Below are 12,407 nucleotides of genomic sequence, written 5' to 3' on the forward strand. Positions count from 1 at the left end.
GTCTGACTCTTTGTGACCCCTAGACCGTAGCATGCCAGGCTCCTCTGTCCATGGGATTTCCCAGGCAATAATAGTGGAGTGGGTTGCCATTTCTTCCTCCATGGGATCTTCCCAACCCAGGGATTGAACCCAGGTCTCCTGCATTGGCAGGTAGATTCTTTACCAGTGACCCACCAGGAAGCCCATAAACTACTTAGAAAATAAAATTACTATTTCACACACACACACACATATATGAGCTTGAAATTTTCATTTCAATTAAAAGTGTCAACATTCTTTTTCTTCTCAAGCATTACTGGAGCAGTGTCCTGCTTGTGCTCTGAAACATGCCTTTGACTACATCTGCAGCAGAGTCAGTACATCACCAACCCAATCCAATTGTGATCAGATGGACAACCTTTGCACATGTGTACGACACGTGCAAAACACATTTCTACTGAGTTGTGGTGTCGCAGGACAATGATGATGATGTCTAGACACAGCTCAGAACAGCACTTCGGTGAACTTGCTCCTGGCTATAAAGAGTAGCCTTCAATTAAATCAGACACACTGTTGGTCTGACTGTGAATCAAGAGGAAAATTCTCACACGGATGCTCACAGTTTAATTCAGTCCAAGAAGAATAAATTTCTAGGTACCGTCTTTATTATAGATTCTCATAGCTACCTCTTTATTCCCATGGAACATGTAAATCATTTTGTTTTATGGATGAAATCGATGCTCTAGTATATAAATATTTCAAATCTTGCTAGAGTATTTCGGAAATGCTTTTAGATGTGGGATTTCATAGCCTGCTAACAAAGCTGGGGTTTAATCTTTAATAATCGTGCATCATAAATTGAATTTATCTGGTTGTTGGGTAGCTCAGCGCGTGCTTATACGGTTTTAGTATTCGGGGCGCAGCTATGTGAATTTTATTAAGCAAATGGTCTCTGCAATGCAGAGTGGTGTCCATTACAGATGCAACATCAATCTGATAGCTACACGGAGAAAGGGCAGAATCAGCAAGGAAATAGATGCATCAAGCCTTGAATCACTTTAGCAAAGAAACTGTTACAGTTTTTCAGTTTTATTCAGGACTGGAAAATTTTAATGTATTGGGTTCAATGAGCAAAGTGTGAATAAAGTAATAGCAAGCTATGTTACAGATGTGTTTTGAACAATCAACAGTTGGAGAGAAAAACAGGAAACTCTAATGCTGGTCTCCTGCTGATGTGTGCCCTTTTTTTTTTTTTTTTTTTTTTGTGCATACAGGAAAGGTTAGAGTCAGTTTGTGTGACCCGTCTTCTCTGTCAGACCAGACCCCTTCACTGCCGCATTCCCAGTCCTACTCGGGACACACTGCCGACTCGCCCCACCCTCCCATGCAACACCGCATCAGTGAGATGGCTCTGTTTATTCAGTTTCCGCAACGGGAGTATTTTTGTTATCTAGATCTTAAAGATGCATACCATTGTTATTTTAATTATGGGTTTATTGCTTAGACACTAGAAAATAAACACTTAGAAAAATAACATGTGAAGCCACTGTCGTACAGAATGAAGTAAGTCAGAAAGAGAATTACAAATATTGTATATTAATGTGTTTGTATGGAATCTGGAAAAATGGTCCAGATGAACCTCTTTGCAGGGCAGGAATAGACACAGAGGTAGAGAATGGACATGGACATGGGGTGGTGGAGGAGGGGAGAATTGCGAGAGCACCGTTGACATATACAGACCACCGTGTGTAACTAGACGGCCAGCGGAAATCTGCAGCTCAGCAGAGGGAGCTCAGCAGAGGGAGCGCTGCAATGACCCGAGGGTCGGGTGGGGGATGGGAGGGAGGCTCGGAAGGGAGGCTCAGGAGGGAGGGGACAGATGTACACGTATACCTGATCACGGGGTTGTACAGCGGAAGCTAACACAACTCTGTAAAGCAGCTATACCCCAAGAAAGTGAATAAGTAAAACACAAGCAAAAAAACCCCATTATTCAATGGCACTTAGTCTTTGGTTGGGTATATAGACTACATCTCACCAGTCTCATCATTTCACAAAAGGCTAAACAAAAAAAAAAACAACTTAAAACTTATCTGCCATTTTAAAATTGCATTTAGATGTTTATTAAAAGCAGAAACCAACCTTTAAAAAAAAAAAAAAACAACCCAGCAATTTGGAAAAAGCAGATAAAAGTCAATGCCAGCTTGTTTATCAAGCACCCTAGTTTCTAATCTGGGTTTGGTTTATCTGAAGTGTGCTTCCTTTGGAGAACATTACCAGTAGTGGCTACCCTGTGACTTTAGTCTTTCTAGTTTGTGATATGGTGTAACCGAATGTGAGATGAAATCATTATATTATCCTATCTGCACATCAGCCGTACCTGGTGACAATTAACTTTGTCTATAAATAGCTTAAAATTTTAGCCCTTTCTATATGGTTTTTCCTGTGGTCATGTATGGATGTGAGAACTGGACGATAAAGAAAGCTGAGCGCAGAATTGACGCTTTTGAACTGCGGTTTTGGAGAAAACTCTTGAGAGTCCCTTGGACTGCAAGGAGATCCAACCAGTCCATCCTAAAGGAGATCAGTCTTGGGTGTTCATTGGAAGGTCTGATGTTGAAGCTGAAACGCCAATACTTTGGCCACCTGATGCAAAGAGCTGACTCATTTGAAAAGACCCTGATGCTGGGAAAGATCGAGGGCAGGAGGAGAAGGGGACGACAGAGGAAGAGATGGTTGGATGGCATCACTGACTCGATGGACGTGGGTTTGGGTGGACTCTGGGAGTCGGTGATGGACAGGGAGGCCTGGCGTGCTGCGATTCATGGGGTCACTAGGAGTCAGACACGACTGAGCGACTGAACTGAACTGAACTGATGTAATATTGGTTTAAAATTTTGCTAGGCTTTCCCATATAACGAATGTGAATGATTTAAGTTTATATGGCTTAATCATAGACACGTAAAACTATCTGGAGGATTAAATATATTTATAATGAGCAATATGAATGACGGGGAACTGAAACGTATCTTCTATATTTCCGCTTCTTTGATTTACTGGTGCATCGCTTTGAAAAGACGTCCTCAAAAGCAGGTAGCTTACTCTTCCAACCCCAGAACGTAGGACTTCTTTGCAAAGCAGCAATAGTGACACAGATGTAGAGAACAAAGCTACGGCCACCAAGGAGGCAGTGGGGGTGGGATGAGCTGGGAGACTGTGAGCGGCACATACACGTCACCGATCCTGTGGGTGACGCAGAGAACTGGTGAGCCTGCTGCACCGCACAGGGGACTCTCCTCAGTGCTCTCTGGTGATGTAAATGGGAAGGAAATCCAAAAAAGAGGGGACATGCATACACATATAACCCTTTCACTTTGCTGTACAGTGGACACCGACGTAACAGGGCAAAGCAACTGTACATCAGTAACATTTCAAAAACAGACAAAAGCAAATAAAGAAAGCAGTAGCTTAAAGGGACCTTACAAAGGCCATCGTGCATGGTGCATCAATAAAATTACAGACCTGCTCACTTGTGCCAAACGTGACTATAATGTTATGAGCTTAACCGATAGTTTCTTGGAGACTTAGAATGGAACTCCAGTAATCCATTTCCCATCCAATTCAGAATTTTCATTCTGTGTAGAAGAGTATGTATTCTGTCTGAACGAGTTGACCTCAGCCTTCACATGAGAACTTTGAGAAAATATTGATAGTCATTATTACATGTGCTAAGGTCCTTCAGTCATGTCTTTGTGACCCCATAGACTGTAGCCCACCAGGCTCTTCCATGGGATTCTCCAGACAAGATACTGGAATGGGTTGCCATTTCCTCCTCCAAGGGATCTTCCTGACCCAGGGATCGAACCTGCATCTCTTATGTCTCCTGCATTGGCAGGCTTTTTATTTTAACCACCAGCGCCACCTGGGTATACCCAACCAGAATTTTTATTTATGGTTGAATAATCCTGATTCTTCCAGGCTTTCTTCTCTGATCATTTTCCTAAGATGTCTTTATTCTACTCATCCTTTTATAGATAAAAGTTAGTGCAAAATTATATTACAAAATTCTTTTGAAGAGAGTATAGTATAGATAAACGTGGCATTTGTCACTTTTTTCTAGCTGTGGAATATGGCTCTGCGTTTAGTTGAACAATATTGAAGTGGTTGGATTTTTTCATTAGGGTGCAAAAAGCATGGCTCCTAAACCGTGTATATCCCAGTGTGGAAAGACACACATCATTTGATGTCGTCACAGATGTACATTTTCAATGTTACCCACTCAGCAGGACATACTGAAAGTGTGGAATGGCAAAAAAGATCATCCAAATTACGTAAAGTTTAATTCTCTACCCCACTAAAAATTTGAATGAAATTCTAGTAAATGCATGAATGCACATTTCCTATCAAAAGTGACACCTTAAGAAATTGTTATTGCAACAGTGCACTCAATTTCTAAAACAAAATGAAAATGCCTTCATGTCTATGCAGTTCTCCCCCTTTAGTGGGGTTGTTCCTTTCTATTTTCTACATCTCTCCATAAGAAATCTCTCCTCTTCCTACTCTCCCAGGTCCCTAAAAAATAGCACCTGCAAGGCTCTGTGGTAAAGAACCTGTCTGCCCAAGCAGGAGACACAGGAGATGCGGACTGGATTCCTGGGTTGAAGATCCCCTGGAGGAAGGCATGGCAACCCACTCCAATATTCTTGCCTGGAGAATCCCATGGAGACAGAGGAGCCTGGTGGGCTACAGTCCATGGGGCTGCAAAGAGTCAGACACGACTGAAGCGACTTACCACGCATGCATGCATAGTTGACCTAACAATATCTTATTTTAGGTGTACAACATTAGTAATTTGATATTTTTATAGACAGTCAAGAATCAGTAGCTATTTATATAAAGCCTCCAACTTAAAAGACAGCTCAAAATAAAAAATGAAAGACATTTTTGGAAGCAGAGACTATGTATGGAAAAAAGGTCAAAATCTTTTATTAAAAGTGTTGTTAAAAGCCAGCAAAAATGCTACAGAAACATTACAGATAAAGTTGAAGAAATTTCCTGCAAAGTCGACATATGAAATTTCTGGGAAAAAAAGAGAGAGAGAGATGGAAAATTAAGAGGGGATAAAAGTAGAAAAGTCAAAGAAGTACAACATCCCAATAATAGAAGTGCTAGAAAGAAAGATAAAGACTGAAGAGAGAAAACCACCAATCAAATAATTTATGTACATTTCTCACACCTGAAGTGGTGACACTGATGACTCTGACATGAGTCATCAGAAGGAAGGCGGTCCCCCGTGTGCTCAGCAAAACAGTGCAAAACCGATTCCAATCAAGGTACATCCACATGAAATTTCATAACACTGGGAGCAAAGATAAGATTCCACCAGCTTTCCCAGGGAGGGTAGAATATACAGGGGTCACACACAGAGGAGAAGGAATCAGAAAGGCTTCAGGCTGCTGAAGAGCAAATCTAGAGATGGGAGACAATGGAGCGATATCTACAAGATTCTCAGGGGAAATTAATACAGGCCCGAGGCTCGACACCCAGCCAAGCCATAAATCAAAGGTGAGGGAAGCGACACTCAATGTGGCCAAGGTAATCTATCTTGTCCCCCTCCTCAGGAAGCCACTGTAAATTCTGCTTCATTAAGACGAGGGTCTGCCCAAAGGTGGGGGTGCCGGATGCAGGGGAAATGGAAAGGGGGCTTTGGGGACCATGATCAAATGGAAATTCCAGGCACATAGCTGTGTATGAGGCATAACGGAAAATCAGTGCAGAATGGGGCCGGTCAGGAGTCCTCAGAACAGACGTCCCAGAAGGTGAACTTTATTGCTCAACCGAGAAGTACTAAGAGGAGGTTCAGACAGTGAGCGGAGAGTCTGGATTTGAATTAGTGTTAGTATACAAAAAAATATACATCCGAAAGTAGGACAACTGTTAACTCCAGAGGATGAAAAATTGATTAAGAAAGGAAAACGCTTTCAGTGTACAATATGGGTCAGAAAAGCAATTACTTATTCATAACTATGTAATCACCGATCTAAGCAAAGCTACGCAAACTATATTAAAAAGGTAGGAGAAGTTTGTGTGTGTGTGTGTGTGTGTGTGTGTGTGTGTGCCTGGTGTATATCTGTGGTAAGAGCAAAGAACATGAGAGTGAAAGACAGCTAAAAATAATTATTTGTGGATTTGTAAGGAAATGGACAATACTTGAAATGTAACAAAAAGCCAAGGGGTAGCCATATAATCCTCTAGCTAAAGTATAGAAGTATATTCCAAACAACCAGCTAAACTTGTTGAAATAGCTGCCTCTATACCAGGGAAAAGTGAAAATAAAACTTGGTTGCTCAGTCATGTCCGACTCTTTGCAACCCCATGCCCCTCTGTCCATGGAATTCTCCAGGCAAGAATAATGGAGTGAGTTGCCATTTCCTTCTCCAGAAGATCTTCCCAACCCAGGGATCAGACCCTGGTTTCCTGCATTGCAGGAAGATTCTTTACTGTCTGAGCCACCAGGGAAGCCCTTTGGTCAGAAAAACTGGAGAAAAAGGCAAAAGGAGTTCGTTACGAGCCTAAAAGGACTTCTTGACTTTTCTGGCTTTGTGTGTGCATAAATAAGTTTAACAGAAATTAAAAGCAATTTTTAAAAAGCCAGACTGAAAAAAAAAAAAAAAAAAAAGCCAGACTGAGATCCCGGCTTCAGGATTTCCCAACCACATAAATTTTTAACACTTTAATCTCTACCTTCGCCATGTATCATCACATGATCACACTTTTTACATGGTCGTCAAGTGACGAAAATTGTATTTTTGGTGTTTTGATTTTAGATCTAAATCCAAAACCAGCCTTTTAGCTTTCTATCTCATATACCCTTCAAGTATCTGGGCTTGTTATCCTCAGCATGGTTTACAGTACTTTCCTACTGTGAATTCTTTCCTACTTCCTATCCTCAGAGTTTTCTGCCTTTTCTTGACCCCTTAATCACCCTAAGCTACATACTTAGCCATTCACTTCTGCTTCCCTAACAGCCAAGGGACCCTCAGCTGCTCCAATTTTCTCTAGTGTAAACCTCCGACTCCTTTCTAGCTATGTCCTTGGCAAGTTCCAAAAGATCTTGAGATAAGAATGAACTCCTTTACTAACTTATGTAGATGACCATTCTATCCTATGGGCCTCAAAATAGTGCCTTCACCCCTTTTCTTCATATTCAGTGAATAAGTTTAATTTCTCAACTTATTTTCATTTATAATTTTTCAACTTTCCTCTCTTACCTATAAAAATATCTCTTATATTTTATCATTTCCTATCCAATAAAATATCCTGGACTTTTTTTTTTTTTTTTGAGGTCAGTTTTTTTAATGAGGTCAGTTCCTTCTGTGTGTGTGGTAGGAAAAAATTCGAATAAGCCACCTCTTTAGCCCCAGAATTCCTGGTCTTCACCATGTGCACACCTTCTCCCAGATATTCAATCAAACACTTGTCTAGGTACTTCTGTGAAGGGATTGCTGTGATGTGACTCATGTCTTAGATCTTAATCAGTTCATTTCAGTTGCTCAGTCATGTCCCACTCTTTATGACCCCATGGACTGAAGCATGCCAGGCTTCCCTGTCCATCACCAACTCTCAGACCTTGCTCAAGCTCATGTCCATGGAATCAGTGATGCCCTCCAACCATCTCATCCTCTGGTGTCTCCTTCTCCTCCTGCCTTCAATTTTCCCAGCATTAGAGTCTTTCCCATCAGTCAGTTCTTCGCATCAGGTGGCCAAAGTATTGGAGCTTCAGCCTCAGCATCAGTGTTTTCAATGAATAGTCAGGACTATTTCCTTTAGGATTGACTGGTTTGATCTCCTTGCAGTCCAAAGGACTCTCAAGTCTTCTCTAACACCACAGTTCAAAAGCATAAATTCTTTGGCTCTCAGCTTCCTTTATGGTTCACTGGAAAAATCATAGCTTTGACTAGACAGACCTTTTTAGGCAAAGTAATGTCTCTGCTTTTAATATGGTGTCTAGGTTGGTCATAGCTTTTCTTCCAAGGGGCAAATGTCTTTTAATTTCATGGCCGCAATTACCATCTGCAGTGGTTTTGGAGCCCAAGAAAATAGTCTGTCACTGTTTTCATTGTTTCCCCATCACTTTGCCATGAAGTGATGGGACTGGATGCCATGATCTTAGTTTTCTGAATGTTGAGTTTCAAACCAACTTGTTCACTCTCCTCTTTCACTTTCAGTTCCTCTTTGCTTTCTGCCATAAGGGTGGTGTTATTTGCATATCTGAGGTCTTAATCAGTTGAGTTTAAACAAAGAGTTTATGAGGGCACTGGTGGGAGTGGGGGTACTGACCTACTCACATGACTTCATGAAGAGCAGAGTTCCCTCTAGCAGGCTACATAAGACTGAGTCAGAGCTTTGAAGAAACACTGCTTGAAGATGGAAAAGGATGCATGCCCAGGAAAGCAGGTGGCCTCTTGGGCTTCCCTGGTGACTCACAACGGTAAAGAATCTGCCTATAATGCAGGAGACCCAGGTTCGATCTCTGGGTTGGAAAGATCCCCTAGAGAAGGGAATGGCAACCCACTCTAGTATTCTTGCCTGGAGAACTCCTTGGGCAGAGAAGCCTGGTGGGCTACAGTCCACGAGGTAGCAAAGAACTGGACACGACTGAGCAGCTAACACTCTTGGATCTTGGAGCAGCCCCTGTTAACAGCCAGCTCAGAAATCAGGGCAGCAGGAAGGAACTGTCCTTAGCCAAGAACAAGAATGGGCTTCTGAGCCAATTGCTCCCCAGGTCCTCTAGATGAGGGCCCAGCCCCTGGGAACCTTGACTGCAGCTTTATGAAACTCTGAACAGACAGCCCTGCCATCACACTGGACTTCCAACCCGCAGAGCTATGAGCTAATCAGTGGGCATTCATAATACATTTTTTGTATTACAGTACTGAAATCTGAAAATAAATGATCACTGCATGTTTCTGAGTTTTCAAATCAATTCCCTCCTTGATTTGAACATCCAGTTTATTGTTAAATCATGATATTTTAATATTTTGTACAATATCCTTTTTATTAACATTTTAAAAACTGGCAGTAACTGATCCCAGCAGTTGACTGCAAGATAAGATTCCACGTATGCAACTTTCCAGCATTAACCTCAGTCACTAAACCATACAGATTTAAATAAAACTGGGATCTCCAATGCAAGAAATGGACATTTAATTAAAGATGACTTCTGCCATTGAGTAAGCCACATTCTTTACATGGTGGCCAAAACCATGCTACTCTCCTGTCTCTCCATAGTATTCAATTTTCTCTCCTTGAGAAATTTTAGCTTTGAACTATTCCTCTGGGAATACAGTGTGGAGAGTCACTGTTAATGACTCTAAACTTACCAATACTACCAGTTCTGGTGGCATCTTCTTCTGAGAGCTAAAATCTGCTTCCTTGTAGAGTCTATGGTTCTTTCATTTTGCTTAAAGACTAGCTCTCAAGAGTGGGACATGGCTGAGCAGCTAACACACTCCCTCCCTCCCGGCCCTTTATCCCCCCATCTCTAAGTAGGCAGAGGTGTCTAAAGTCAGTGAGAGGTTGCCTTCTGTACGTCAGACGGAGTCTTTGCACATGTCCTCATCTTTCTTGCCCTCAGAGTGCTGTTAAAACAAAGATGTAGTTTTTTAAGGAACCTCCATACTATTCTTCATAAGGATTGTATCAATTTACATTCCCACCAAGAGTGTAGGAGGGCTCCCTTCTCTCCACACTCTCACTCCAGTTTTTGAAATTGGGTCATTTGTCGTGACGAGAACAGACCTAGAGCGTGTCATCCAGAGTGAAGTAATTTAGAAAGAAAGTGAAAAAAAAAAACAAAAAAAATTATTAACGCATGTATGTGGCATCTGGAGAAATGGTACAGATGCCTCTATTTCCAGGGCAGGCACGGAGACGCAGATGGAGAGAGTGGGCCTGCGCTGCGTAGCCGTGGGAGACCACGGCGTGGCAGCGAGGAGCTCAGACAGGCCTTCTGCGGTGGTGGGAGGCAGGGGCGAGGCCCAGAGGGGGGAGGCAGGCGTACACACAGCCGATTCACGGCCCTGAAGAGCAGAGGCTGAGGCAACACTGGGAAGCAATTAGACTCCAGTAAAACACACGGACACGTGTGTGGGAAGGGGACGGACCCCCCGCCCAAAGGACGGGCAGGTGTGATTTCCTCCAACCACCTCCTGGCATCACTTTCCCTTTTCTCTCTTCACTCACCGTCTCGGACCCTCTCCTCAGCAGACGCCTTCCTAGGACGTCTCCTGGAACATTTTGTGGCTTTCCCACCATCGTAAACGTCTAGGGATTCAGTTTACCGCACTTTCTTTCACAGTCTTCCAGTTTTTAATCTGACTTTTTGAAAGAAGCTCCAGTTCTAGTGTCTGATTTTGTCCATCATCCCACTGAAATTGATCATGACATTTCCTTTTTAAATAAAGGGGACAAATTATCCTCAATCGATCATTAGCATCTACAGGTCTTGAGGGCACATATTTGAGAGGCTACTAATGTGTGAAGCAGTTTGTGACCCACAAGTCGCTCAGTCACGTCCGACTCTTTGCGACTCTGGGGACTGTAGCCCCCCAGGCTCCTCTGTCCATGGGATTCTCCAGGCAAGAATACTGGAGTGGGTGGCCATGCCCTCCTCCAGGGGAGCTTCCCAACCCAGAGATAAACTCATGTCTCTTATGTCTCCTGCTTTGTAGGCGGATTCTTTTCCACTAAAAGCCACCTGGGAAGCCCTTACGAAGACCTTTAACCAGTACCAAACTCAGTGGAAAATAAGACCCGTACAAAATAAAATTAATTACCAGGAAATGAGGAAAATTTTGATAATACTGAAATGACTGTACAAAATCCCAAAAGGAGAGGATATAGGTGTACATATAGCTGATTCACTTTGCCCTACAGTAGAGACTAATCCAACATTGCAGAGCAACTAGACTCCAGTGAAATTAAATAAAATTAGAAAAGCAATAAAATAAAAATGAGTGTACAGATCAGAAGGTAATTTGGCTACCAAATGCTTACTTTACACTTGTCATTTCCTAACCTTACCAAAACACTTGAAAATGTAAAATTGACTCAGGAACTGCCTTGTTCTGCCTTGTTCTTCTTTGAAGAAAAACAAAAATCTATCCATGTTTTGTATTCTCTGAGAAATAACTTTATGACGGCAAAGGAACAGCCGCATGACTGAAACCGTTCCTTTTCAATGCCCTGAGATTCACAATGCCCTGTCTCAGAGGCAAACTGTGGGCATAAGTCCTCACTCTTTCCAGAGGCCACATTTCCATAATAGAAGCTCCTGCCAATTAGAGGCACCAAATTAGTAGGAGGAATAACCAGAAAGGAGTAGGCCAGGCATACCTAACAATTTCAAATCCATTCCCAAACTATTTTTAAAATGTTTACGAGTAATTAGGTTCGGCGTTTCACCACATTTTACTCAACAAAAATCAAGACCAAATGTTCCAATTCCCATTTACAAACAAGAATTGGCAGGTAATAACAGCACTTTTTGTGAAATGTATACCATGTTGGATCAATTCTGCAAAAACACTGGGGAGTTTTGCTGTGAGATAACCACCGCTTACAGAGTTCATATCTCACATTCTGAAGGACACCTATGAAACATCTACATGCCCGGGGTGAGGAAGGGTCTTTCCTGAGGGCTGCGCCGGCAGTTAGGTTTTCTTAAGGGTCCTTGCTTATGGGCACTAAGATGTCACACTTGGAATTTTCCGGTATTCTCAGCATCCCATGCTCTATTTTCCACTTTCAAAGTCAACTTCTCTCTGCAAATTTCATGACCTCCAGCCTCCCACTCTGTGTGGGGATATTTCTGACAATCTTTATAATGGTTCTAGTATCATTTCTTCTACAGTTGTACCCAGTTTTTCCCTTTCATTTTTCACACTCAAATAGCCCAGTTTTTATTTCTCATATTAATTTATACTTGTGTTACTTTCAAGTTATTTAACCTTTCTGAATTGTTATTTTTCCCATTTTATGGGGGAAAAAAGTAGCTTAATGACATCTAAATTACAAGGTTTGCTGGAAAACTAAGAAGTTAAATGTGATAAGCTACCAAAAGGCAGAAAACTGAAAACGTCCCTGTAAGCCAAATGCTAGCTTCTTGATTTATCCTTTCATTTTCATTTTATTTTTTCTTAATTAGAATGCTATTTTTATAATACATAGTAGATTTGCATTTCCAATTTGTGTATCTGATTTGAGCAGACTCAAATCAACTAGCTTGCACTCCGGGGTCCTGCTTTAGATTTTTTTATATTTCCTTATGTGTCTGCGGCCTTATTTGTTTTACCTCCAACAGCTAGGAATTTCAGGAGGCCAGTGTGTTTAAAATAGGCTTGCTGGTGGCCAGCGCTGGTCAGCGG

The sequence above is a fragment of the Bos taurus genome, chromosome 16 (genome assembly GCF_002263795.3).
Source record: "Bos taurus isolate L1 Dominette 01449 registration number 42190680 breed Hereford chromosome 16, ARS-UCD2.0, whole genome shotgun sequence".
Lineage (NCBI taxonomy): Eukaryota > Metazoa > Chordata > Mammalia > Artiodactyla > Bovidae > Bos > Bos taurus.